The 27751-nt window shown below is 35.3% G+C and overlaps 1 long non-coding RNA gene across 1 annotated transcript in view; it reads left to right on the plus strand.

Moving 5' to 3' along the window:
* The window catches only part of LOC142850710 (uncharacterized), a 346625-nt gene extending 326820 nt beyond the window's left edge, over positions 1-19805 (plus strand). Inside the window, exon 3 of the long non-coding RNA XR_012910709.1 lies at positions 19717-19805. This is a non-coding gene — a long non-coding RNA (uncharacterized LOC142850710). The remainder of the gene's footprint in view (positions 1-19716) is intronic.
* Positions 19806-27751: the final 7946 nt, after the last annotated feature.

The raw sequence follows: 27751 nt of genomic DNA on the forward strand, positions 1-27751 counted from the left end.
ACCAGAATTTTATAAGGGATCTACTTAAGAACTGTTTCGGAAGGTATTTTGTTTTTCATTTACGTCATTTTTAGCATTTACTTCCTACATACTTTTCATTGGGAGGAGTCAGTACTTGTTTTATTCACTTTCTCATTCCCACTTCTTTCCATTGCCTAACAGAAAGAAGACTGCGAAGAGCCCTCTTTTCCAAATATCACAAGTAGATAATACATGTACTTTTTTAATGAACAAGTGTAGTAAACCAGCCAAAACTATACATAATGCTTTCTCCAGGGAAAAGGCCTTGATTGTTTTTTTTTGGGGGGGGGAGATCTCTAATTGTCAAATTCAGTCACCTGTTAAGTACTGTTTTAAAATAATGCCATCAGCATGCCAGTCAGTGAATTTTCAATTCATACATGAAAGCTGTAATGGAACGTACTCATTTACAAATCCTGTGAGCTTAGAGGAAATTGGTGCTTGGGTATGCAGATTTAGTTTTTTTCTCATTTTCTCAATTCATTTAAAACCTCATTTTTAAATGTTTTGGTTTTATAATTCATAAGTATATTTCTTTTTAAAAAGGCACATAACCTAGCCATTCCCACCACGTCAAATTGTATTTTGTTCGAAATAGCAATCTATTATTCAAAATAATAGTTGATATATATGTATAGCTTTTGTATCTCAAAATATTAACCTTTCACTGAATTGATTAAAAGCACGTAATATGACTTTGAAGTATTTTGTAAACCTGGCTATAGAAAATCAATCAAATTATTTTCGTTGTTTAGCAACGTTGCTTCATTTTTCAAAAACAAAGATTGTCCCGTGAACCCTGACAATGAACGGAGTTAGTGAAAAGTATGAGCTGCACAGAGAAATCATTAATAAGAATCCGAAACAAAGGGAAGGAAGTGGTTAATTATGGCAAAGAAGACTAAAACAGCTGTTTAGGTTATCAGGGGCATACGAAGGGGAATTTCAGAGATATTAATTTCTAAACCCACATTAAGAAACCCACATAGGATAGAAATCTGTTTCTGAGCATGGTAAGAATCTATTATATATTATTATTTAAATGTAGACAGAGATGAATAGCAAAGAGATCATAACTTTTGTTTTGTTAAGGGTAGGTATACTATCTTACTGAAACCCTGTTTTCATAAGAGATTATGTAAGATCCAGCTAGCCAGATGTCATTACAACTCCTAAAAGCATAAACATGAAAACACTAGATTGGTAAAATTATTAATAACAAGATATATTTTCTTTTAGGTATGATAATTCTCCATTTATAATTTGAATATTGTATTATATTTTTATTCTACTTTGATTTTTAAGTTTTAAGAAATGTCTGTAGTCATAGTATGAAGATCAAAGACTTTTGACTTTTACAAATTCTACTCCTGAGCTGGATTTGATTTTTTTTTTGTGGTCAACTATTAGATTGATTTTCTTTTCAGCTTTCCATGGATATATTAATATTTCATGGACATTCCCTTAATCTATTTATTTTTGGTTATACAATAAAACTATGACAGGTCTTTAATTAATTTTAGAAGTGCCTATATTGTATATTTTGTCTATATACTTATTTAATTATTTTTGTTCGCTTTCAAATCCTCCTGTGTCAGCAAAATGAGACTCAGTTTCTTCACAAGAGAGGGAGAGCCCTCACACCCTTGTTTATTTCAACCTCTCCTTATGGTTTCATATCTAATTTATTGCGAGCTGATTCACACTGGAAGACTATGTAATTCTGCAAACATGGCTTGATTTCTACATATCTCTGGTTTTCTTTCATTTTGCATAGTATATTTTCTAAATTAATCTACCTAATTTACAGTCATAATGCAAAACAACTTGTAAAAGCAAATAGTAAGTTCCTGCAATGAGTTTATTTTTAGCTGGCTAACAAAATGGTAAAATAATGATAACAATAATGGCAATAATTATATCAAGTACATTTTCTGAAATCTATATGTTTTATGGAATGCTACACTGAATCAATGATTGTATATATTGCTTATGTTTGCCTGTTTGTCCTAAATGAGACTACGTAAAAATTTTTGTCTTGAAAATTGCAATGAAAAGTATTTACCCTGTTGGGCAATAAATCTCTTGAACTTACTCTTTCTAAGGGAAATTTTGTTCTCTTTGATAAACATCTGCCCAACTCTACCCACCCTGATCAGCCCTGATAACCACCATTCTGTTTGTAACTTCTGTGTATTTAAATTCCATGTCTTGATGAATGAGATTGTGTGACATTTGTCCTTCTCTATCTGACTTATCTATTAATGTCCTCAAGCCCACCTTTATTGTCACAAATGACTCTCCATTTTTATGAGAAAATAATATTTCATTATATTTATATTATACATATAATATTTCATTGTAGGTAAAATATAATAATAACAACATATTTATGTCTTATAATTTGCAATAATCTATTATTGGACAAAGATTGATTTTAAATCTTGGCTATTATGAAAAGAGTCACGATGAACATTTTTGTGCTGCTCTCACTGGGCCATACTGACTCCATACCCCTTTCTAGGGGATTGCTGGATTATACAATAGTACTGATTTAGTTTTTTGAGGAGCTTTTCATAAGGCTGTATCAATTGCATTCTGCATTGAGGGGGAGTCTCCCCTTCACATCATGTCTAATAATTGTTACTCTTAGCATTATTGTTCTGACAGGTTTGAAGTGATGTTTGAACGTGGCTTTAACTTACATTTCTCATTCACTAGAAGTGTATATGAATCACTTCTAATATGTCTGATATTCATGTGTATGTCTTTTGAGAAACAGCTCACATATTCTTTCCCTGTTTGTACTTAGGTCAGCCCTCACTAACTTGAATTGTTTATTGGCCTTCTGTATTTTGCATTTTACCCCTTTCAGATGTTTGGTTTTCAAATGTTCTTCCCCATTGCTCAAGCTGTCTTTATACTTTTGTTTCCTTGACAGTGTAGAAGCTTTTTAGTCCTGTTGGTTGGTTTCTGCCATTATTACCCGTGTTTATTTAGTTATTATAAATTTATTTATAATTATATTAGTTATTAAAAATTTGTTTTCTAAACCAACACTAGATCTCTTGTTTTCTCTTGTTAAAATTTGGGGTCATATTTATGTAAGTTTAAATACTGTGTCCTCAGCTTCATATGCAATATGAAGTAGGGATCTGGTTTCATCTGTTAACGTGTGAATATCTAGCTATCTCTACATATTTATTTTTTTAAAATAAAGTCTTTTCATCTACTGCATGTTCATAACGTCTGTATAAAATAACTAAATGACTACAAATATATGGGGTTATTTCTGGTTTTTGCTCTTTCCCTTAGTCTATATAACTGTTTCTAGAGCAACGCTATGGTTTTCTGATTATTATGGCTTTGAAATACATTTTGTTGTCAGGTAATGTGATACCTCCAGCTTTGCCTATGCTTTGTTTTTTCCTAAAAGTTGCTTAAATTATTCAGGGCATGTTCTTACCTTATATGAATTTGATGATTCTTTATTTCTATGAAAAAAGTTGTTGAAATTCTGGTGGAATATGATTTGAATCTTAAGATCACTAGATAATGCAGATATTTTTAACATTAATAATCCTTCTAATTTATAGTCACTGAAAAGCCATACTTCTTTGTTTTCTTTAATTTCCGATTCTCTAATACAATTAATTGGCTTTGGATATCATTCCACTTTCTTTCTATTTTAATCACAGACTCCTGTTTAGGTAGATTGACACTCCAGGTAATTTCTTGTAATGTAATTATTGGTTTCTAACCAACCGTGGGTTTCAGAGAGAGATTAATTCTACTTATACAACTTGTACCTAAAAGCGTTGGCTAGACTGGACACTAACAATTGCTAAGGAAAATTGAATACTCGCCTATGGAATTAGACTATATGAGCATATTACAGTGATGTGTTGTTGTTTACTTTAGCATTACTGTGTCGTAATACCTGAGGTAAACCAAAGAGAGGACATATTTGCTTTTCTTATGGTTTTACAGGCTGTCAGTCTAGTACGGTGGGATAGGCACACTGAAGCAGATCATAGTAGGTGGAGTGTGGCAAAGACTGTTTATTTCACAACAGACCAGGAAGCCAAGTACGGCGTCAAACCAAGGGCAGAACTGTCTTATTGGAGGTCTTGCTTTTACTAACTCACTATCTCTGGCAAAAAAAAAAAAAAGTCTTCTAAAGCTGGGTCTTCCCCTAACAGCTATACAAGATGGCACGTTCATCAGGAGGTCAGCTTTCAAAACGAGACAGGGAGACATTTTAAATTCAAACCGTAACAGAACTCACTGAAATGGCAAACTTCTTTGGCAAAGGGTAAATTTGATTGAGTCAGAAAAAAAATATATTGTAAATATTAGAATGGTCAAATAATACTTTAAAGTCTAGCAAAATAATAATTTTCTTTCACTTTGAATCTCATAGCTTCTGTACCACCACCATTTCAGACTCGAGGCTTCTTGGTTAAATTGTCAATTTCCAATACTCATTATATTTTGCAGAGCTCTCTAAAGAACACTGACGTTAGTTGGGTAATAAGCCTAAGAGGAGTCCTCCCAATGTTGGTCAGGAGTGATGTGCAGTTACAGGCTGGTGTACATATGGCTTTATAATTCCAACTCAGAAAAAGGGCTTTTATGTTTCCCATTTTAAACAGCATTAGTGATGAATGAAATGTTTACTAAGAATAGATTCTCTTGATTCTTCAGACATTTTAGAGAGTTGGTACAATCAGTTTACAGTAATTCACTATACACATCTCTGCCTTTTATTTTTAAAATTATTTTAATGTATTTATTTATTTCTATCTATCATTTAATTTCTAATCACTGACTTTAAAGCAGAAAAGATGATCATACTTTTTTATTCACTTAGACAGAGTACGTTTTCCAAATTATGTTATCACATATCTTCAACAATGTTACTTTAACTTAGGAAAAAATATGTCATATCGCAACTTTTACAATTACTCGAAATTTGCAGGCTTATGCTAATTAAGAATAATCATTCAGATGTAAGGTCTTGTTTTGTAAGAATTCTATGCTGCTACTCTCTTTTCTTAAAAAAAAGAAAGAAATCTTTCTAAAAACAAGTATCACATTTACAATTTTTTTAATTAATTGTGTGCTTTAAACAGAGGAGTTTCAAATGAAAGCCAATTGCTGTGCTTGCCATGGTGCCCAGAAGGATGCTTCTATTTTGCCAAAAAATGTTCTGCCACTAATGTGAAGCCTGTTGACAAACTGCTGTTTATATGTTGTCCCTGTGAAGCCAAGTCAATTGTCTCACTGTGGGAATCTGGCTCAGCACCAGGCGCTGTCTGTGTCACTGCAGACAGTCATGCTTAGAGGAGGGAAGGAAAGGCACAAACCTCATTTTTGCTTACTCCTCCATTTATTTAATCAAATTTTCCAGAATATATGAAAATTACTAGTGGTCAGACAATATTATAATATGTATTTCTGAGGAATTACACAAATGCTTGGATCTTAGTTTCCTTAGCTGTTAATTAAGAGGTAATTGGAAATGATGGTTAGGTACATGACAGGCTGCAAATTTTACCTTGTATTTTTGTCATTAAAAATTAACAAAAGAGTAGCTGTGTAAGTCCCATTTATTCCCTAAATTGGTGATGGTCTCTCAGGACAATTTTGCCTTCTAGGAAACATTTGATAATGTGTGGGAAAGGGTTTTCATTCATAGTTGAGCAGAATTCTCTAGCATGCATAGATGAGGATCAATGATGCTGTTAGTTCAGGACAAATGTGCACAGCAGAGGCTGACCAAGGCCCAAATGTCAGGAGTGTCGCTGCTGAAGAACTAGCCTGTGTTTGAAATGCTCGAAGGTCATAAATGATAGCCTTATGACTGGCCAAATCATTAATACTCATAGACTCTGATGATTTTTTTTTTTTTGATTTTCGAGACAGGGTTTCTCCGTAGCTTTTCGTTCCTGTCCTGGAACTAGCTCTTGTAGACCAGGCTGGCCTCAAACTTAGAGAGATCCGCCTGCCTCTGCCTCCCGAGTGCTGGGATTAAAGGCGTGTGCCACCACCGCCCGGCAACTCTGATGATTTTGATGGAAAATTAAGGAATCACTAAGATAGTGAATGATAATGCAGTCTACAGCTATGGTTGCAGAAGAAAACTAAAGGCAGAAGAAGGAAAAACTGTGACCATCAAGATATCAGGAAGGATGAAGATATAAAAAAACAAAAACAAAAATCAGTACAAGTGTACTGAAAATAATTTCATATTACTGATCAAAATAAATGTAAAGACTTTGATTTAAAAAGCAAAACAACAACAAACAAAACAAAAACATATTTGTTTGGGTGGTTTTTGGTGTGTGTGTGTGTGCACATGAGATACCACAAAAAGTACTTCAAAAACGTTGATAGAAGTAGCCATACCCAGACAGATAATGTTACCTTTGTAATATTGGGTAATACAGGATTTAAGGCCTAAATTCTGTTACATGTAGAAAAAGCATTGTAAACTACTCAAAGTAATAATTCGCATAGGCAATATAAAAATAACTCAGTCATTGCTAATAAAATAACCTTAAAATATACATGACAGAGCCTAAAAAAGTTACAAGGTAAGAGGGATGAAACAAGCAGCATAATCAATCAAATATTCATATGTCAACACATTATAAATCAACTTCCAAATCTATAGAATGTATGGAACCAAGGATGAGGCCAACTAAGAACTGTGGACTGAGGACATTCCTACATCAATACCGGTTCATTGCTTTAGAATAAATGTGCCACACTGTTAGTTTTGATAAGAAGGCTAAACTTGAGGCATATATGAAGAAAGTTCCTGTCTGTGAATTTTGCTATAAAAATAAAACTATTTTAAAAGACAGTCTCTTTTTCAAACACAAAACTTCAATAAGAACCCATGTCTCAAATTATATCAATGATTTAAAATATAAACTGATTTTTAAATATGCAATTTATGGATATTAAATGTTTTCAGCATAGTTCATGGTTCAATATAAATGGGTATCTTCATCACAGCACAAATTTAGTCATTAGTAAGTATTTATATCAGAAATTCACTCTCAAGTATTGTCTGTAAGACAGCAACCACCAGAAGTGATACCTAAAAGTCACTCAATTATCTTCACCTGCCGTTAACGCTAAGACTTTGTTTATTATCTCAAAGAATGTTAGAAAAGAGTTTTCACTAATAAGAATCATGGCTTGCTAATTAGCATTATATTGCCTATTTGTTCTCATTGATGGAATTAGTGGTGGTTTGAATAGATAAACTATTGGCTAAATATTATAGGGTAAAATATTATATAGTAGGAAAAAGCTAGTATTATGACCTCTCCAAACACTTAGCGGTGCACATATAAGGAACAGATAAGGTGAGTTAAATTGTGCAGTGACTTATGATCATATATTTATTTGTAATATCCAATATAAAACAGCAGAAATGTCAGTTTTACATGATACTTGGCATGCAGACATTAAGGCAAATAATCATGTGTGAATGAAATAATTCAGTTGGAGGTACCAAAATCTATCCAAAAAAGAGCACCAGCATCAAATATAACCATGCATTGGAACTAATTTACAAAAATACATAATAAATTATAATTACCTTCACCTCAAAAAAGCTAAGTATGTGTTCTTTATAAATCCACAATAGAAGATTTGAAAGGCAATGACCACTAAGTACATAAAAAAGGAATTCCCAACAGACATAAGGGACTTGACCTCTTATAGAGATAGTTTTCTGTAGAAATACAGTCACAAAATTGATCAAAAAAGAATAGATGAAAAAACAAATCAGAACCTTTCCTTGTTAAAATTTAGCTCAGTAGTTAAAAGGAAAATAACAAATGCCATGGCATTATATTCAAAGTCAAATACAAAATCTCTGTCTACCAAAACAAGAAACTTAAGTGCCATAGAAATATTTACATATAGATATAGACAATAAAACTCCTAAAATATGGTATTGATACAGGTGAATTTCATAATAATGCTTCATTCTCACTAGGGTGAAGTAGAAGAATTGGGAAAGTTCAACTTTATTATTTTGTTTATAAGGGAGTTTATTATTCAAGAGCAAATTAAAGAATTAATTATATTTTTAAATGACTGTTTAGTTTTAGAAATGTGTTACGTATTTCTTTTGTGTTCTTCATTTCAAAATGTCCAAGAGTAAAATGTAGTAAAGTATCAATTTCAAGATACATCATTTTTACCTAAATATTTTCTGTAGCAGGAGACATCTAAATTTATATTGAAGTTTTCTTGAAAAAAAATCCAAAAGTTAAAATTATAAAAGATTTTATGAAACCAATAAGATCTTTAATTAAGTCAGAAAATATAGTAATAGTTCTTGTTTGTTTATCAGCTGAGAAATCTAGTCAAATGTTGAAATTTTATCTACACATTTAGTATTTGTCTTTTCCTTACCAATTGCAATATTTTAAATTATAATGAAAACTACTAATACTAGGTAAGATTTATTGACATTTGCTATAGGCCAAGCCATATTCTTATTCACATCTATTAGTGATTCTTTCAATCATCGTGAGCTGTGGATGTGAATGCATGCATACAGATTAAATAAATGCACAACGGAAGCAAGGTATGCAGCTTAGATTCCGTAGACATACCTGAAGTCTGCATATGCTTTGCTTCTCAGAAATACAATGAACCGTGTGAAAAATCATTCATCTAAGTTCAAACTCTCCTGAAATGTAGACGAGTATGATAGTAGAAATCTCTGAAGCGCATTTCACTTATTTTAAACTAATAGTGATGAATTGTTAAACAACGTGTTTTCTGCTCATTTTGTTCTTCTTAGGAAGAGAAATTTGGGACTAGTAAGGTGTTTAGCAGGTAAAGGCATATGTGGCCAAGGCTGAGTTTGATTGCCAGAGCTATGCTACAAGACTGGGAAACTTGCTCCTGCAGGTTACCCTCCCACTCCACAGGAGCACTTGGCCCAGTGGAAAGGAAATCTACACACAGAAGTAATCAGTACACCAATAAGTAAATTACTATAAGCAGAAATAATTTGAACAATATATGTCACAAATAGTTTCCAAATTATGACCATTAAAGTATACAAATTATTATTTCTAGCTGGCAAAACGTACAAACAATAAACATAATTGCTTGAGGTAATACGATAGATATAAACAAATAAGTCATATCTGTAAAGTTTTCTACATTCATTTGGTGTGTGTGTGTGTGTGTGTGTGTCCGGGGACTACATGTGTCATAGCATCTATGTAGCGAGGTGGAACTGGAGCACAAGTTTCGGCAGAGTACTAATTTCCTTTCTGTTTCTGTGATTAAAAATAATACATTCAAAACACAATTCAAGGAAGGGTTTGTTCTGGTTTGCAGTGTTTGCAGACGACTACAGTTCCATGACAGGGAAAGCATGGTGGTAGGAGTGTGAGGTCAGCTCTTGACATTGCTTTCACAAGCAGATAGCTACCAGCGGGTAAAACTGGATTAGAAAAACCTCAAAGTTTATTGCAATTGATTTAATCTCTCCAAAGTTCCACCTCCTAAAATTCCCACAGTTTTGCTAAACCATGTTGCCAATGGGGACCAAATGGTCAAATGCAGGAGCCTTAGGGGGATGTTTCATATTCAAACCCCAACAGATAGCAAGTGTTTTTATCCACAAGCCATTTGAAGAGTCCCTAATCAATAGCTTTTTTAATTGAAATTTTCAGTATTTAGGTTTCTGTATATTTATTCAATAAAATTGTCGTAAGGGCACAACATAGTATTATGAACTGATTGGGTAGATGCATTTTTATACTTTATATTTGATTAACAGGTGATTTTAGCATTTACTAAATTGTCTTTACAAGTAACCACTGAAGTTTACTAAAAACACTATTCCAGAGCACGAGACCCAAGCACCTGCAGTCAAAAGCCATGCTTTTTTTCTTTGCCACTCCAGGTACAGATTTGACAACATATTGTAAACACCAGTAAATGCTATCTCTATTCTTAAAAACAAACAAAACAAACCCAAGACAGACCAAAACAAAAGAAGACAATGGCTAGTCATTTTATTTGAAAGTATTTACTTTAGAAGTAGAAGATAATACAAACAAAGAAGCTAGAAAGATTTCAGAAAAGCCATGGTATTTCATAGTTTTTATGTCAGAGATGAATGTTATGCAGTGGGGATTAGCTTTGCAAGAGTGATCCATTCAACTATGCTACTTATGATACTATTATAATGCTGTAAGAACTTCCTAATGATGTCTTTTAAATAAAATTAATTATTTGCAATTACTTTATAAATATTCAAATTCTCTACCTTCTTTCAGGGGCATCAATTTTCACTATCAACTATAATTTTAATCCACTCTATTTTTCCCTTAAAATATTCTCTAGAATTTGATTTTAGAGTAGTTTCTCTGGGTATATTTTCTCTTCATACTCTTATTTATCCTTTATACATATTTATTATTTTCACTCCCTTAATTATAATTGCTATATGAATTTATATAACTGGAATATATATTTTCATATAAATTAAGACTATAGAAATTCAGTATTACTTCTTATTTGAAAGGCAAAATTCAAAGATCCAAATGTAGGTTGCAAGAGCAAAATCTATTACTGTGGAATAATCTTAATATTTAACTTAATATTGAGCACAATTGTTTCTAATATGACTTTAAGATAATGGTGTAGCTGATCAGCTCAGCTAATTAAAATATAGTCATGTAATTGTGTTGTGTCCTCTGGGTGCAGGTCACCCTGCTCAAATGTTCTTGAAAATGCAGCTATACTCCAGGGGTGCAGAAGGGAACCGGAAAAAGAAGTAAAGAGAAAAGAAATCATACTTCTCCAACCCATTTTCTGAAGTAGGTGGTGTTATGGTTTTGGTCCCTTTAAGAGACAAGCCACACCCATTCCCCTCCTCATCCGCTGAGGCAGGCTGATCTTCAGCTTCTGGCCTGAGCTCGCTCTCTTTTCCATCTTCCTCTTGGAGAGGCAGCTTCGCTTCTGCCTCTCTCCCCACTTCTCTGCTTCACCCATTCTCTGTCTCTTTCTCCTCGTCCTCGTCCTCCTCGTCCTCGTCCTCCTCCTCCTCCTCCTCCTCCTCCTCCTCCTCCTCCTCTCTCTCTCTCTCACTTTCTCTCTCTCTCTCCCTCTCTCTCTCTCTGTCCCCCCCTTCACCCTTCCTCCTCCATAACCCCCTGAATAAACATTCAACCTCACCCTGCATGTCGTGTCTATCCATGTTTCTGTCTTCTGCCCTCCTGCCATGTGTCTCCCTGCCTGGAACCAGCCATTGCTCAGGGACCAGCAGCTGTCTCTGCCTGGGGCCCACTGCCTGCTGCCACATGGCCCACCACCACTGCTCTGGGACCAGCAGCCGTCTCTGCCTGGGACTGGCTGCTCCCAGGGCCTGCTGTCTGCCGCCACATGGCCTGCCTCCACCGCTTGGGCCGCAGCTCTGGGACCGGCAGCCATTTCTGCTGCCTACTGCCGCGGGGATCTTGGAGCATTTTTAAAAAAGAACAACAGGTGGAGCATTTGAAACTCAGTTCTCAGACCTTATATAATGCAATATTAGGAAAGTGGAATTAGACAGATCAGTAGACATCTGAGGACAGGATGAGAGATCAAGAAGGGGCTAATACAAATCACAGAGGAAGGACCAGCTGGCTGGTGAGCATTGTCTGACAGGAAGAGATCAGAAAACTGTCAGTGGTGAAAGATGTTTCTGGATTTGTTTGTTTGACCTTACAATAAATATAAATTTGAGGTTTGTTTTAATGTTGCTTGAAAAATCTTTAAATATTGAACTTCATGTTCAATTATTTTTCTGGGTTTAGATTCAATATTTATTAATTACTGAGGAAATCACAGCTCAGTGACCATTTAAACTTTAATACCACCTGAACAGTCGTGATTCCCATATCATAAGCAAAAAAGCACAAGTCAATAGATACACAAAGAAAGCTATATAAAGAAAGCCTTTTCTACCCATACATAAATTAAAATTGGAAACTTGGCCAATGCTCTGGTCAAATGGGTAGATCAAACTTAAATCTGCATAGACTTATGATCTAGCAAGCATTAATTGTCAAGTTAATACAGCCCAGAATCATCAGAAAGGAAAGTCTTGGTAGAAGAGTTACGTAGATAAAATTGGACATGTTTGTAGGATAATCGTCTTTTTTACTAGTTGATGAGAAAAGCAAGTCTGCTCTGGGAGTATGCTATACAGAGATGCTAGCTAAACATGAGCTGTTGAGTAAGTCGGAAAGTAAACTGAAAGAAGGGTTCTTCCGTGGTTTCTGCTCCAGGATCTTGCCTTAAGTTTCTGCCCGACTTCCCTCAGGGATAAACTGAGACTTAGAAATACAAGCCTAATAAAGCTTTTGCTCTCCAAATTGCTATAGATACCAGGGTTTAGTTATAGCAACAGAAAGGAGACAGTAATGGCTTATAAAAAAATAAACTGTCTAGAAAAAAGTTGTGTGTGCTGTTTTTTTTTATGATCCTAGACATTATGTAATGACTTGTGTTTTACTTATAGGCATAAAGCTCTATTGCTTATATTGTTACAAGTTCTTGTCAATATAGTTATTGTAACTTTTGAATGTACTTATATTGTTTAAAATTTAATTGGTAAATAACCATATCTACTGTTTTCTATGTTAATAAAGTTAGAATAAGTAACTCTGCTACCATGTGGAGAAAGTAAAACTTCTTTAATGGGAGGAGATATTTTGGAGCCAAGTTTTATTTATTCTGTGTTCAAAATATGTATTATAAAAAAAGATATGATTAAAAATGCTTTAATAAGTGGTTATACCCATAGCCAGAAAGACAAACATGGTATGTACTCACTCATAAGTGGATATTAGATATAAAGTAAAGTGTAGCCATGCTAAAATCCATAGCCCCAAAGAGGTCAGGTAACAAGGAGAGCCCAAAGAGGGACACATAGATTTTCTTGGGAAGGGGAAATAGAAGAGACCTCCTTGGTAAACTAGGGGCAGGTCGGAGTGGATCAGAACATGGAAATCAGGCTGGCTCTTTGAATGTGTGTAACAGTTGTAATAGCTTGGTTTGTTTATAGGACTCCTCTCAGTGGGCTCAGGACTTGTCACTGGGGCTTGAGCTGGCTTTCAGGAAACCTATTTCCCAGGCTTGGTTGCCTTGCCCAACCTTAACACAGGGGAAGGAGCTTGGTCTTACCTCAACTCAATGTGCCATAGTGTGTTGACCCCCAAGGAAGGCCTACCCCTTCCTGAATGGAGCCAGAGGAGGAATGAATGCAGGGATAGTTTTAGAGGGGAGGCATAGGGGATGGGAGAAGAGGAGGAAAGGGAAACCAGTCAATCTTTAAAATAAATGAAAAATTTATTATTATGATATATAATATTATTGATATAATAATAAGAAAGAAAGTTTTGCATATTACAGCATATTTGAAAAGTTGTGCCAGGGCTGGTAGTTTACTTTAGATTAATTTTTGGTCATTTTGCTTTTCAATAAAAATGTCAGATGTCATATTATTAGACAAGAAAATGAAAGAACAGCATTGAGCTGTTATAAACACTGTTATTTATAGAGATAAGTAATAGGGAGGTTTCAGTGAATTCTTTAGAAACTCTGTTAGTTCCAAACTCCATTAAAAGCAAAGTGATTTTTATTGGGGGAAACCCACAAATGATCATCTAAAGGCCAAATTACATTTTCACAATGATCTACTCAATAAAGCACCCATCAAGACTGTCAAGCATCTAACTGAGCATTTTGCAGACAAATCTACACTGTGCAAAGATAAAGGCATGTGCTTTGGCTTATTTCATCTCCAGTTTACATCGTAGTTGTTAAGGTCCCTCTTTTGTTCCCAAATCATTATTATACATTATAATTAATAGATACATTGCTGGGCTGGAGAGATGGCTCAGAGGTTAAGAGCACTTACTGCTCTTCCAGAGGTCCTGAGTTCAATTCCCAGCAACCCACATGGTGGCTCACAGCCATCTGTAATGAGATCTGGCACCCTCTTCTGGCCTGCGGGCATACATGGAGGCTGAACACTGAGTACATAATAAATAAATAAATCTTTAAAAAAAAATAGATACATTGCTTCCATTAGCTTTGGTAACTAAATAACAAGTCTGTGAAAGATAACATTGGGGCTGTCCAGGGACCCCAATGGGATGATAAACACCTGGGGTTCTCCAGGTCCCAGCTGTCGGGAAGACAGACATCCCCACCTGATGCTCAACCTCTCAGATGGGGGGCTAGTTGACCTGGGTCTCCAAGACCCCGGCTGGCGGGAAGACAACCAGGGCCCCACATGGCACCTTGTGGTATGTGCTTGAGTCCCTTATTACATCATGGAAATATGTTGTGGAGAATCGGAAGTAATAAAGAAATAGAATGGTTCATGCGCTATGCAAAGATGTAGAGAGAAAGAAATGAACACAGAGAGGAGTGGGCAGTCATTGGAGGCTTGCTTGCTACCTGGATCCATGGTGACAGCAATGAGGACTAGACTCAGGGGCAGGTCTGCTTGATAATGATATATGGGCTGGAGAGATGGCTCAGTGGTTAAGAACATTGACTGCTCTTCCAGAGGACCCGGGTTCAACTCCCAGCACCCACATGACAACTCACACCTATCTGTAACTCCAGTTCCAGGGGAATCTGACACCCTCACACAGACATACACACAGGCAAAACACCAATAAACATAAAATAATAATAAATTTTTTTTAAAAATGGTATATGGGTTGGGCTGCTGCCTAGAGCCATGTCGTGATCCCTGATCCTACAGTAGCCATGGTCTGTGTTGATGTCCATGGCTCCAGTTGCTGTTCAGTATTATGCTGATTCTGGTGGTCCGGGCTATCTCCTTAGTTCATGTTTGGGTCCATGATCCATGCTGCCGCTGGGGCCATACCGATTGGGTGACCTTTGTTGCTACTTTCTACTATGGTGACAACCAGACCTAGGCTGCTGCCAAGGACCATGTCTGGGTCCGTGGTCATACCACAGCCAAGGTCTATGTTGTTGCCCATGTCTCATGAAACCTTGAAAGGCCACATGAAGCCTGGGATCTGGGCTGCAACCTGTGACCTTGTTTGCATTCAGGATTCCCCTGACAGGACCCCATTCTTTCACTGTATTGTAACAGCCTCCCCCTTTTGTTTTTTAAGCCCATGATATCCAGAGTGTTTTTGATCCAAGATGTGTAGATAAATCTAATTGTCACTTGAGGCATGAGTAGCCTAATTTATGCAAGCAAATTATAATGTTACAACAGTAAAAGTATTGTGTGTGATGCCCTGCCACTAATAACAGAGGTCCAATACTATTAGTTACATTAATCATTAAAATCTAGAGAATACCTTGAGAAGATACCAATATGATTAATAGTTCTAGTATCTTGTAGACTGTAAGTCAATATTTACCTTCAATAAGAACACAAATGTTGTGATGTTTTAGGCAATTGGAAAGATATTCAAATCCTAGGGAAAAATTAAATGCTGTCCATTATTCAGATGATTAAAAAAGTCTATTATGGTCCCAGGGTGCGTTCATAAACACAGGCTCAGTAGAAAAACAACTTCTTTGGTGTAGAGTGCCATAACCTGGACCAGGAGAGCAGACCTGATTTTTGATGATATGGTACATATCTCCTTTTGCCCCTTACATAGATGTTTGGCATTTTTTATGGTGATTTCTTCTGCTTTCTTGACCTCCACTTGCGTATTTGATGGCCCAGCTCTGAAGAAGCCAAAGAGAAATACATAATGTTTTTGTGGCTCCATCTGAAACAATAGATTCATGCTCCTTCCCTGTTTTCATCTGAAGAAGCAAAAAATAGGGCAAGTTAATACATCAGGTTGCTTATTTTATTCTGCAATGAAACCAGGGAAGTTAGAGTGTGCAAAAGTGTGAGTCTAGTGCTTGAAATAATTCTCAACATAAACAGATTATAAAATGATATTTAAGAGCTTTTGAGTTAACTGCAATAGATTAATCGAAACAGCCAGTTCCACCTGCTGGGCTGAGGGGAAAGAAGTATTAATAGATTGACGAACATGCTGGACCATGAATCTCTTGTATACCATAAGATAAACCACCAATAAAATAACTATCTACCTCTGGGATGGGAGTACTGTTTGGACCACTTTTATAATCACAAGTTCCAGTCATATAAGAAAATCCCATAATTTACCAACTAAAAATGATTTCATATCATTCTATAGTAATATACAATGAAATTTGAAAATCTGTAATGTTCTATAACACTTTTGGAAACTGATTGTTAATTAAGAGTAATATATATAATACAGCAAGGTCAAAAATCCATATAATTGTTGACATCAGGTTCTCTACTGATTTACTAATTTGCAAAACAAGCAATTAATATGTTATGTAAGTATTTAATATGTTATCGTCCTTATGATATAAATAGATCTATTTCAAAGGCTTATCCTCTTGTTTTATAATACCTGTTGGAGACAATTTAATGGGAAAAATAAGTAAATTTAAAGGCAGAAAAGATCCACATTATACGCAAATTCTTCTTTTAGTCTGAATTCAGATAGCTGTCATTCTTCCTTAGCCTTTCAAGTAATATTTGAGGACTATCCGATGCTGGTCTCCTAGACTTTTAATAAGATTGGTAAGTGCATAATTAGGCAACATTTTGATTTGGCTGAAATTGCACTGGGAATGTCAAGCTCGACTCATGAGGCTATGGAGAAATTGGGAAACCAACTCCTTTTCCCTGTCATGTCCTAACTGCCTAGATTGTAAATCTAGCATTTTATAGGCTTCCCTAGATCCTCATCAGGAAGTGAGATGGTTCAGTATTAGATTTTCAAATTCCTCATCCTATGCATCAGAGTCATCTTCAGGCAATGGAAAATACATATCTGAAGGGGATTCCGATAAAGAAGCTGATGGAACTGTCATCAACAATAGGGGCATCATTTTTACATTTGATTTTGCCTGCATGAGGAACACCTCCTCATTTGCCTCTTCTATCGATTTTAGGATTTGATCACCCAGTTTATATTCACTCACGGAACAAGTCATCTCTTTGTTATCCTCCTTATCTTCCTTAAGGATTTTAATAACAGTTCAAATCAATGCCCAAGTGACACAAAATTGAACAGGGATCCCCCCCCACACACACTTTTTTGCCTTTTCAACACTCTTTTAGACTATGCCCCCTACTTCTTCATCTACCGTTCCTTCTTCTGAAAACCAGTGATGAAAACCATAAACAACTTGCTAGCAATCTAATAGTTGTGGTTTTAATACTTCTGCTCCATTCTTTAACAACAAAAACAAAACAAAAAACAACAACAAAAAAAAACATGCACTAATTCAACATTAGACAAATTCTTTTATGGTTTCTCCCTCATTATGTTCACTCACCCACTGCTATGGGGATTACTAATTTCTTATCTCATAGGGGGCTTCAGGTCCCTGATTATAGGCCACTTGTTTACTACTCTAGTTGGTAGCATGAACCTGGGAGAACAGGGGCATAAAAATGCGGCTGACTAAAGTCTTATGTAATAGTCAATTTTATTCAATCATCAGGCTATTTATACCCTGAAGGGAAAAAGAATCACACGAGTAAGGTGCTCAATCACAAGGACAAGATACTTGTGGAGAAACGTGTTTTTCCATAGAGGCATTTGAATACTAACAGCTGAAATAATCTTAACTCTTATCCACTACACCTGGGAGGAGCATAAAACGCATTTCACAAATGAGAAACTGAGGTCTCAAATCTTGTATTGTTTTCATGGATTTCTCTCACAGCACCCAGAATTCCCCTTGACCCACTCCGTTCTTGGACTGTGTTCCAACTGATACTAGTGATAAAAACACTATTCTGGAGGAAACTCATGGGTTGAATGTCCATCAGCAGGGCACAATACCATTGTATAGACAGTGATATGCCACATAATATTCAGAAACAGAAAACGGTTATTTGACTCTAATTTTTATTACTTTTATTTCTTCCATATAATTTAAAAGAAATCCATCATAATTAAAATTTAGAGTGTATTCATGTTCAAGTTTAAAAGAATCACCTCAAGTCCTTCTTAAAGATATATATTCTATGCTTGTTGAAGAGAGCACTGTTTTAAACATGTTACAGACAGGTTTACACACTACATAAACTGCTTGATAGTTACATGAAAAAAATTATTTTTAAATCTTCTTCATTTCATTTTTAACAATTAGCTTTATTTCTAGAGAAACTTTAAATTAACAGCAAAATTAAGTAGAAAGAATGTTGCTACAGTCTCACACACAGACCTCTCCACAGTAGTGGTTGTTTGAATGAGAATGACCCTGTAGGTTCATGTGTTTAATTACTTAATAGTTCACAGTTGGTGGGTTGAATAGGATTAGAAGGTGAATCCTTGTTGGAAGAGGTATGGCCTTATGGGAAGAGATGTGGCCTTGTTAAAGAAGGTGCATCAATTTTCCTCTTAGCACTGATTTCATAGTGTCCCATAGGTTTGGGTATGATGTGTCCTTATTTTTATTGAATTCAGGGAAGACTTTAATTTCTTTCTTTCTTTCTTCCTTGACCCAGCGGTGGTTCAGTAGTTGACTGTTCAGTTTCCATGAGTTTGTAGGCTTTCTGGGGTTAGAATTGTTGTTTGATTCTAACTTTATTCCATGGTGATCTGATATTACACAGGTGGTTACTACAATTTCTTTGTATCTATGGATGTTTGCTTTGTTACCAATTACATGATTAATTTTTGACAAGGTTCCATGAGATGCTGAGAAGGTATATTCTTTTCTGTGTTGTGTGGAATATTCTATAGATGTCTGTTAAGTCCATTTGGTTCATTACATCTGTTAGTTCTCTTATTTCTCTGTTAAGTTTCTGTCTGGTTGACCTGTCCATTGGTGAGAGAGGAGTGTTGTAATCACCCACTATTAGAGTGTGGGATTTGATGTATGCTTTGAGTTCTAGTAATTTTTTTACATATGTAGGTGCTTTTATATTAGGGGCATAGATATTGAGGATTGAGACTTCCTCCTAATAAATTGTTCCTGTTATGAGTATAAAGTGTACATCTCCATCTCTTCTGAATGATTTTAGTTTGAAATCAATTTTGTTAGATATTAGTATAGCCACACCCGCTTGTTTCTTTGGTCCATTTGATTGGAAAACCTTTTCCCAACCCTTTACTTTGAAGCAGTGTCTGTCTTTGAGTTTGAGGTGTGTTTCTTGTAAACAGCAGAATGTTGGATCCTGATTTCGTATCCATTCTCTTAACCTGTGCCTTTTTATAGGTGAATTGAGTCCATAGATATTAAGTGATATTAATGACCTGTGTTTGTTAACTCTGGTTATTTTTTCTGGTGGTAGTGTTTGTGTGTTTCTCTTCTTCAAGTTGTGCTGTGGATCAATTGACCTATATCCCCAGTCTTCGGAGATCTTTTAATTTGCAGTTCCCACTGACGTTGTTAAGCATTTCCCCCCCCTATGATTGCTACCTTGTGATTACTATCTCTATAGTTCCTTTGTTGAAGTGTCAATTTTGAGTCTTTTACCACTTTTAAAAATTTGTTTCCTTAATGCTGAGCTTTGAAAAGTCTATGTATGTTTTGGATAGTTGACCTTTTTGAGATTATTTCTTTTAAAAATGTTTTCTCTAGGTTAAATAGTTTGCCTTCTCGGCCCCTTACAGTTGCTGGAATCTAGTGGAAACTATAGACAGAGATGGGAATCTGACATCACCGCAATGGTAAGTATCCTGTGTCAAGTTATGGAATGCTACTCCATTTTTCTGTTTTGGTTTGCTTTTTGGTTTTTTTTATTCTTTCACCACAGTTGTAGACTTTGCTAAATGTATTCATTATGTTGATTTGATATGACTTGCTAACGTATTTCCTTTGGGTGCACAATAAAATTTCAGTTTTAAGTATCACATTCCATTTACTCATTGGAATATAAGAAAACAAATAGCTTTTGTGTATCAAATGTGTATCTAGAAACCTCACTGTGCCATCTATTATTCCAGTAAGGTGTAGTCTTTAAAAATGTCCACAGTGCTAACTTCAAAGTCACATTAAAAGTGAAGACTTGAAAGGCCCCAGCCCAAGGATTACATAAAAATCATGACATGTTTCAAGTTTTTTTTAATATAAATGAAAAAATCTACATATATTTATATAACTTTTACAAAGGATTTTTTTTTTAATTTAAGTGGTTAAGATCACTAGCTTCTCTTTTAGAACACATGGGTTCAATTCCCAGGGCCACCTGGTGGCTCACAACCATCTTCAACTATAGTGTCATAGGATCTGATGCTGCTTCTGACCTTCTTTGGATATCAGACATGCTTAGGATACATATACATATGCACATACCTATATAGTATATATACATGTATGTGTGTATTTATATATATATTTATATATATGTAGACAAATAATCTATGTACCTTAATAAAAAGTAATAATAAATTAAAGAAAATGTATTTTTATGTATATATTTTATTTTTTGCATGTTTGTGTTTTAGTGTGTATATGTCTGTATATGTGAATAGCATATTTATGCACATGCAGAGGCCAAAATGATTGACATTGGTAATTTATGTTTTTTTGGTTTTTTTGGTTCAATTAGCTAGAGTGAAAATTTGATCTATATATCTGTATAGAAGTATTTTTATTATATTTCCACTCTTAATATCTTTTGTTTTAATTTGATTGTCTTTTGCTCCATATTGATAATAATGATGATGATTTCTGTGGAGTTCTTTTTTTTTGCTCTTCTTTCTAGTGTTCATAAATTGTAAGGTTTCAAGTTTTACTTTTGAATTCTTTTTTCTAACATATATTTAATAGTATAAATATATTTCTAATCCCTATTTTAATTTAATCTCATAAAATTAGATACTTTCATTTGCTTTTACTTTGAAATAATCTTGAGTTTCTTTTATCCAAGAAAATATTTGTATTATTTTTGTCAATTAATTTTGTTAACTAATTTTCCCCAGCCCGATCACAGTCTCCCCTCCCTCACTTCTCTCCTCCTAGTCCCTCCCTCTAACCTGACCTCTTCCATCCCCCAGACACTTTCTCTCTTTTTTTAATTATAAACTTGCCAACCAGTTTATAATTAATGTAGTAGACCTCTGTGTATTTCTTTGGTAAGAACAGCTGTGGGACCAGGTGGGACAAAAACCTTGGTCAACATGCTTATTCTGCACAGATGATAGTTAAATGAATATCTTCTAGAATTTTCTATCTTTTAGAACTTCCTAGTTTTGATTTTAAATAGTTCTAACAAGGGGCAGGGTTTTGCCCCTCATATAGCTGGCCTCACCTCCAACCCCATATTCAGGATAGATGTCCACACTTTTACCATAGACATGGGATAGCTGACCCAGAGGGCATGGGCCAACAAGATCTGGCTTTGCCCCTCCCTCAACTAAGGGGCTATCCCAGTGGCTAGGACTGACCAGCTCAGCTACCACGCAGACCTACATCCTAGACTTGGGTTGACCCACCCTAACATCTAGACTTTCTATGATCTGCTGGAGTACTTGAAGAAACTGGTCCTGCAGAAAGATAATCACAGGATGTCCATGACTTGGGGCAACAGCAGGATATCCAAGAGGAGTTTCAGTAAGTGTCCTTGATAATGATGTGACAGAGGTTTTGGCCCAGGCCAATGACTCATTGAAATGAATACTTGTGAATGGGGCTGATTGAGCTGTCTCCATCACCTGTCTGCCCTATAATGGCATGGATGTGAGTAGAGGCTTCTCTATCCTACCTGGTCTCTTAGCCACTTTTAAAGTAATCACTCGGAAGCGTAATATGAATTACAAAATGTTTGGCCTGTTAACTCAGACTTATTATTAACTAGCTCTTACAACTTAAACCATTTTTATTAATCTATATTCTGTTCTGTCCATGTGCTTATTTCTCTCACATCTCTCACTTGGATTCTGGAACAGAGGTAAAGCTAAATATGGAACACATTGAGGTTTTAATTTTCAGTCTTGTCTACATAGAACATCAAGTTTACAGTTTATGAGTCCACCAGAACTAATTAATACACACACACACACACACACACGCACGCGAGTGCGTGCATGTGCTTATTTCTATTTGCTAACTTCTATTACAGATGAGATGTTCTAGAGTAGCCTATTTTTCTTTTCAGTTTTGTTAATGAAAGTTTGACCAATGACCTCACTTATTAGTTAGGTCCAAGAAGATTTGTTGATTTTTCAGTCTATTGAATTTTACACTTATTAGAACTTAAATCTAGTATGGAAACTACAAACTCCAGTAGTACAGTAAGGTTTTAAAAGGATAATGTATTTTCTTATAAACATGAAATAGTTAAAAATAGAAAATTATTGTTTCATAAATATGATTAAATAGATTATTCAAGTAACATTATGGTTAAACATACCAAATTACTTGTGGTTAAAAAAAACTGAGATTTATTACATGACTTAGGAATTAGCTATATAAAATCTACGCCTCTTGGTAAATTTTGTAATTTACTCAGTTCCAACAACTCTTTAAAAAGGTCACTGGAAGTTAAAAGAGGACTCAGTTACTATAAAAACAATTAAAACAAAATAAACTTAAAATAATAATAATAAGCTTATAAGTCTCTCCTTTTGTTAGATTTTTCTTCTTTTCAAATTAAATTTCATCAAGAATATTCATTAGTCTTAATTTAATAGACAGCTGCTACTTCAAGCTCAGAAATGAACCTTTTCTGATGATGTGTGGCATGAGATACACACCAGTATGATATTCAAATCTAGGGATATTTTATATATTTTGATATCTTATCATGAAAAATATTCTAGAAAATGTTGCTTTCTATTATTACAGTAACCTTGGGCTAAATATGTCTTTAATTACCTTCCCAGCTCTTCCAGAATTCACATATAATTATCAAGACAAAGGTACGCACAATTTGTTTCAAAGATCTTGCCAATATTAGGGTGCTGTTTTCTTAATAATTTTTGCTGTTAAGAAAGTTTAACACATACCAAAAATATGATAATTCTGTGATGGTGATAGCAACTTTTCTGTGAACTCTCATAAAAACAGTTTCTCTCTTTGAGAACAAGGTAAAGAACTATTGACAGTTAAGAGAACTTTAATTTTCAAAACTCACTAGTAATTGACTCAGGAAACTCCTCCTTAAGGAGTTACATTATCTTGGGCTCAAATCCAGACTTTTTTCCTTTCAAATTATGTAATCATATACAAGCAATATACAAATTCCTCACTTGCAAGATGGGCATAATTTCAAACTTAAGAGGCTGTTATGCAATGTGTGGCAATGCACAAGTGTACTGTTAAATGTCTGGAATAAAGTAAGCACCCTTAAACACGCTCACTGATGTGATTGCATTTGTTACTTATAATTTATTTATTATTTTTTTTAATATTGATTAGATACTGTATTAGTCAGAGTTCTCTTAAAGGAACAGAACTAATAGAATATACATATATCTATCTAACTGTCTCTATCACTATATTATAATTTTTTATCTATTTATATAAATAGTAAAAAGGAATTTATTAGCATGACTTACCCACTGTGATTCAGTCAGCCCTACAACTGTCTCCTGATGGAAAGACCAAGCTTCCAGATGTTCTGTCAGTGAGGCTGGATGCCTGGGCCATTCCAATCTGGTGTGTAGTCCCAGGGAATTCCTACAGAGATAGTATTCTTCCATTTATATTGGAACCCAGAAGAAGTAGGCTCTAATAAAAGGAAAAAAATGACAGATATTTGGACTGTCAAGTAAGAACAGGGAAACAGAAAGCAGAAGCTTCCTTCCATATCCTTTTATGTGGGCTGCTACCAAAAGGCGTGGCTCAGTATTAGGATGGGTCCTCCCACCTCAAATGATCCAATCAAGAAAATCCCTCATAGTGGTGCTAGCTATTCGGTTTTAGTTGATTCTGGATGTATTCAAGTTAATAACCAAAGTTAGCTATCACATATACCTTTAATTATATATTCACCATGCTAATGGCTCACTATAATCTTGTACCAATTATGGAAATGAATAATGTTTTATCCTTTATGTAAAATAAACAAAGAAAATCCAACAACAAGAATAACAACAACTGAAAGCTAGGCTCCGTGGGTAAAAGAGTTTGTCTCCAAGACTGAGAGACAACCTGAGTTTTATGTCTGAAACCAACATGGAGAGATCAGACTCCCACAAAGTATCTTTTTAGCTCCAAAAATGTGCCTTGGCACACATGTATGTACACAGAAACACACAAAGGCACAACAATTAAAATTTAAAATGTTTCTGGTATTATAACAATCTTTCAAACACATGCCCCACACATTACTAAATTTAGGAATAAGTCAGTTTATATTATCATGAGTTGTTAATGGATTTCTAGAAAAATTTTGCTGTCTTTATTTTGTCTGAGACTGGATTTCATATACACCCCAAGTAGGCCTTCCTCCCTCTATCCCTTTGGTGGGATAGAGCTCCAGTTGTGTGTTACCACATTGTTTTAAACCTACTTTTACATTAAATGAAATACATCCTTTTCATTATGCACGAAAAGTGTGTACTTTGAACTCAGCCTGAGTGACTTTTCTCTTCGAATTGCTGATTCCTCACCCATAGAATTGGATTGTTCTGCAGCCTTGCCCTGAGTATTACTTTCTTCCCTTTTCCAGATGCCATAACAATTCCTGAGTATCACTGAGTCCTAAATAAGATAATGTTGGCTATTTTAGCACCTAGTGCTGAATCAATGCTCAATAAATGACAGTTACCATTTATAGGAAAATTGCTTAAAATAAGGCATTTTAATTAATGCAGATGGAATTTCTCTTATACTTAAAAATTTCCATTAGAGTCTTATTTAAACTTTCCATAATTTTAAAATCGTTTTTTTCTAAAGAAAGTACCTACCAGAAATACTGAATACTCCATAACCTAAGAGGTTTACCGGATTCTTATTTAAACTTTCCATAATTTTAAAATCGTTTTTTTCTAAAGAAAGTACCTACCAGAAATACTGAATACTCCATAACCTAAGAGGTTTACCGGAAAGATGAGGCCTGGTTGAAAACATTTAAGAAAAAAATTTTAATGGCAATCAGGTGTTAAAAGTTTAATTAGAAAATCCATCCCTTGCACACGGGCTAATGCAGACTATGGCAAGCTGCTTAATTTTCAATTCTCAGGCTATTTTACATTGTCAACATTCTATTTAGTAATCTTGAGGGAAATAGCATCAAAAGCAGACAAAGAAAAATGTTTCCCTTTCCTGCAGCTGACTCCCTGATTGCCTGACGTTTAGTTACATTTGGGCATCTGTCTCAGGAACTCCCATTGTCTGCAACCATATGCAAACTGAAGTGTGCTTTGGGGTATAGACACGAGGACAGAATTGGCACTTGGATCCATCCAGCAGCAGTGGGAGAAGCTGGACGCGCCTAGGATACTTCATACAGTTCATTTAATGAACTGTTACTTTATTATTTTGTAAAGCTTCTGTAGTGCACATTTATGATATAAAAAATGCTTTGCATACTGCTTCCTCGGAAGAGGACCTCATTTAGATTAACCTGTGACTTCAACAGCAGGTGGTAGAATGAACCAACTGCTTCAATTACTGCTTTTGCGCATGACTTTCATGTGTTGCTAAGATTATCAGAGGAACCTGATTACATCCCCTTAGACACTATTGTTGGCACGATGATTAAGCTGTTATTTTTTTTTTTTAAGACTGGGGAACTAAAAGGCTTTTTGGCATGAGGCAAAAGCACTGTGTATAGAGATCAGTAAGATAGTGTGTATCATTGGCCTGTAGTTTATCTCCACATATACAGCTCCCTGGTGGATCCCTATGATAAACATTATTGGAACAATTAGCTGCTGCTGACACAGAATCCAGACACAATAGCCATGGCCAGCAGCACAGAGCCAAAAATTATGGAGCCAAAAACCATAAAAAGCAACACCAAGCTAGTCTCCCCATTCAACTGCTGTCATAAAACCCACCCAGTGCTATGTTTGCATAGCTGGCTTCCCCGATATGGCACTGTTAACACAAAGGAAGGAGCTGCGGCACTTGCCTTTGTTTAGCCGAAATTACAAGTCATTGAATTAGTATGTCATCTTTATTGTGCTGTCATGCAGCGGAGGTGAGGAAGGCTCCCCGTAATGGATGGGAGAGTTTGATGGCCTGAAAGACAGGCTCACAGATGGCTGTTGATAGAAAGCAGTTTTCCTCCTTCAAAAAAGAGCAAGCAAGAAAGGGGAAGAAAAGCAAAAATCCTGCTTAACATGGATTGGGACTGATTTGTGATGTAATGCAAAGATATCTATACAAGTCTCGTATTTAAGAACTTTGTGAGCCTGGAGTTTGGGACAAACTCAGGAAATGCAAACCTTACGGAGGAATGGATTTATTAATCATATCATACAATGCTTCACACTCCTTGGTTGCTGATATGATTATTGTTGTTCTCGAAAAATTCCTTAGAACATTTCTAAACAATTGTGAATGATCTGATAGATAATGTGAGAAGAGTAAACTATCTGGAAGTTAGAAAGAAATCAGTGCTGAGAATAATGAAAGAAATATTTAATTTTGTACTAGTGTTAGTACATTTGTTTCCTAGAGATTCTATACTGTGAAAATTTGAAAATAATAAAAGATGTGTTTTTAATTCAATGATTAATTGCTTTTACTACTTTTTATCTATAGTTTCATTCATATTTTAAAATATTATTGGGTTATTTTAGATCTGTTATTTAGAATCAATGAGATACACAACTGAATCTCATTCTGAAAAAATAAAAAATTATGTTCTTTTGTCATAATTATTAAAAAGGCTGATCCAGCCTAAAATCAATTATTTTTAATCCAACTGAATTGAGCAGAAAGAACACCCTTTCTGCCAGTACTTTGTTTCTGATAGGAATATTGTCATCAAACATGCGGGGCAATGCTTGTATTAAGAAGCAAGCTAGTTACACCTACGAGTTCCCAGAATTTTCAATGCACTAATAATTTTGTTGGTCTTTCACCTATACACAAGAAGAGCAGAAGAAAAAAATCAATAGTGTGATTTCCTACGGTATGGATAGATATGTAGGTATGTAGAAGCTTTTCACAAACTAACATACATGTGATTATATTTTAAAATACCTTCGGTCATGGCTGCAGTGATGACTCAGCACTTCTTGTTCCTGCTCAGGGATAGGATCTAGAGCTTTCCCAGCACAAACAGGGCAGCTCACAACTGTAGGACCCAGACATGACAAGCTCAATAGATCCCTGGGTCTCAATAGTTTACCTTAAGGCAATACCTGGTATTTGTGGTAAGACCACAAACTGAGAGTACCCAGGCACCATCCAGGAACAGACTTAATGTTCCAACCAATGTAGATAGGATCACCTGCCAACACACACCCATCATTTTTCAGCAGAATAACCCTAGACAAATATCAGCCAATCAGGAGTCCTGAACCTTAGAAATTTCTCACCTCAACCTCTGCTATTATAAAAACCAAACCCCAACTGAGCTTGGGACTCTCTGATTACTCCAATATGTTTGACACATAGAGAGTTTGAGTTTGTAAACTTGTATAACTTGCTTTTATGTACAAGACTTGGTCTTCTAGTTGGTTTGGGGGGAACTCCATGATCTGGGCATAAAAAC

Source organism: Microtus pennsylvanicus, chromosome 5, assembly GCF_037038515.1.
Source record: "Microtus pennsylvanicus isolate mMicPen1 chromosome 5, mMicPen1.hap1, whole genome shotgun sequence".
Lineage (NCBI taxonomy): Eukaryota > Metazoa > Chordata > Mammalia > Rodentia > Cricetidae > Microtus > Microtus pennsylvanicus.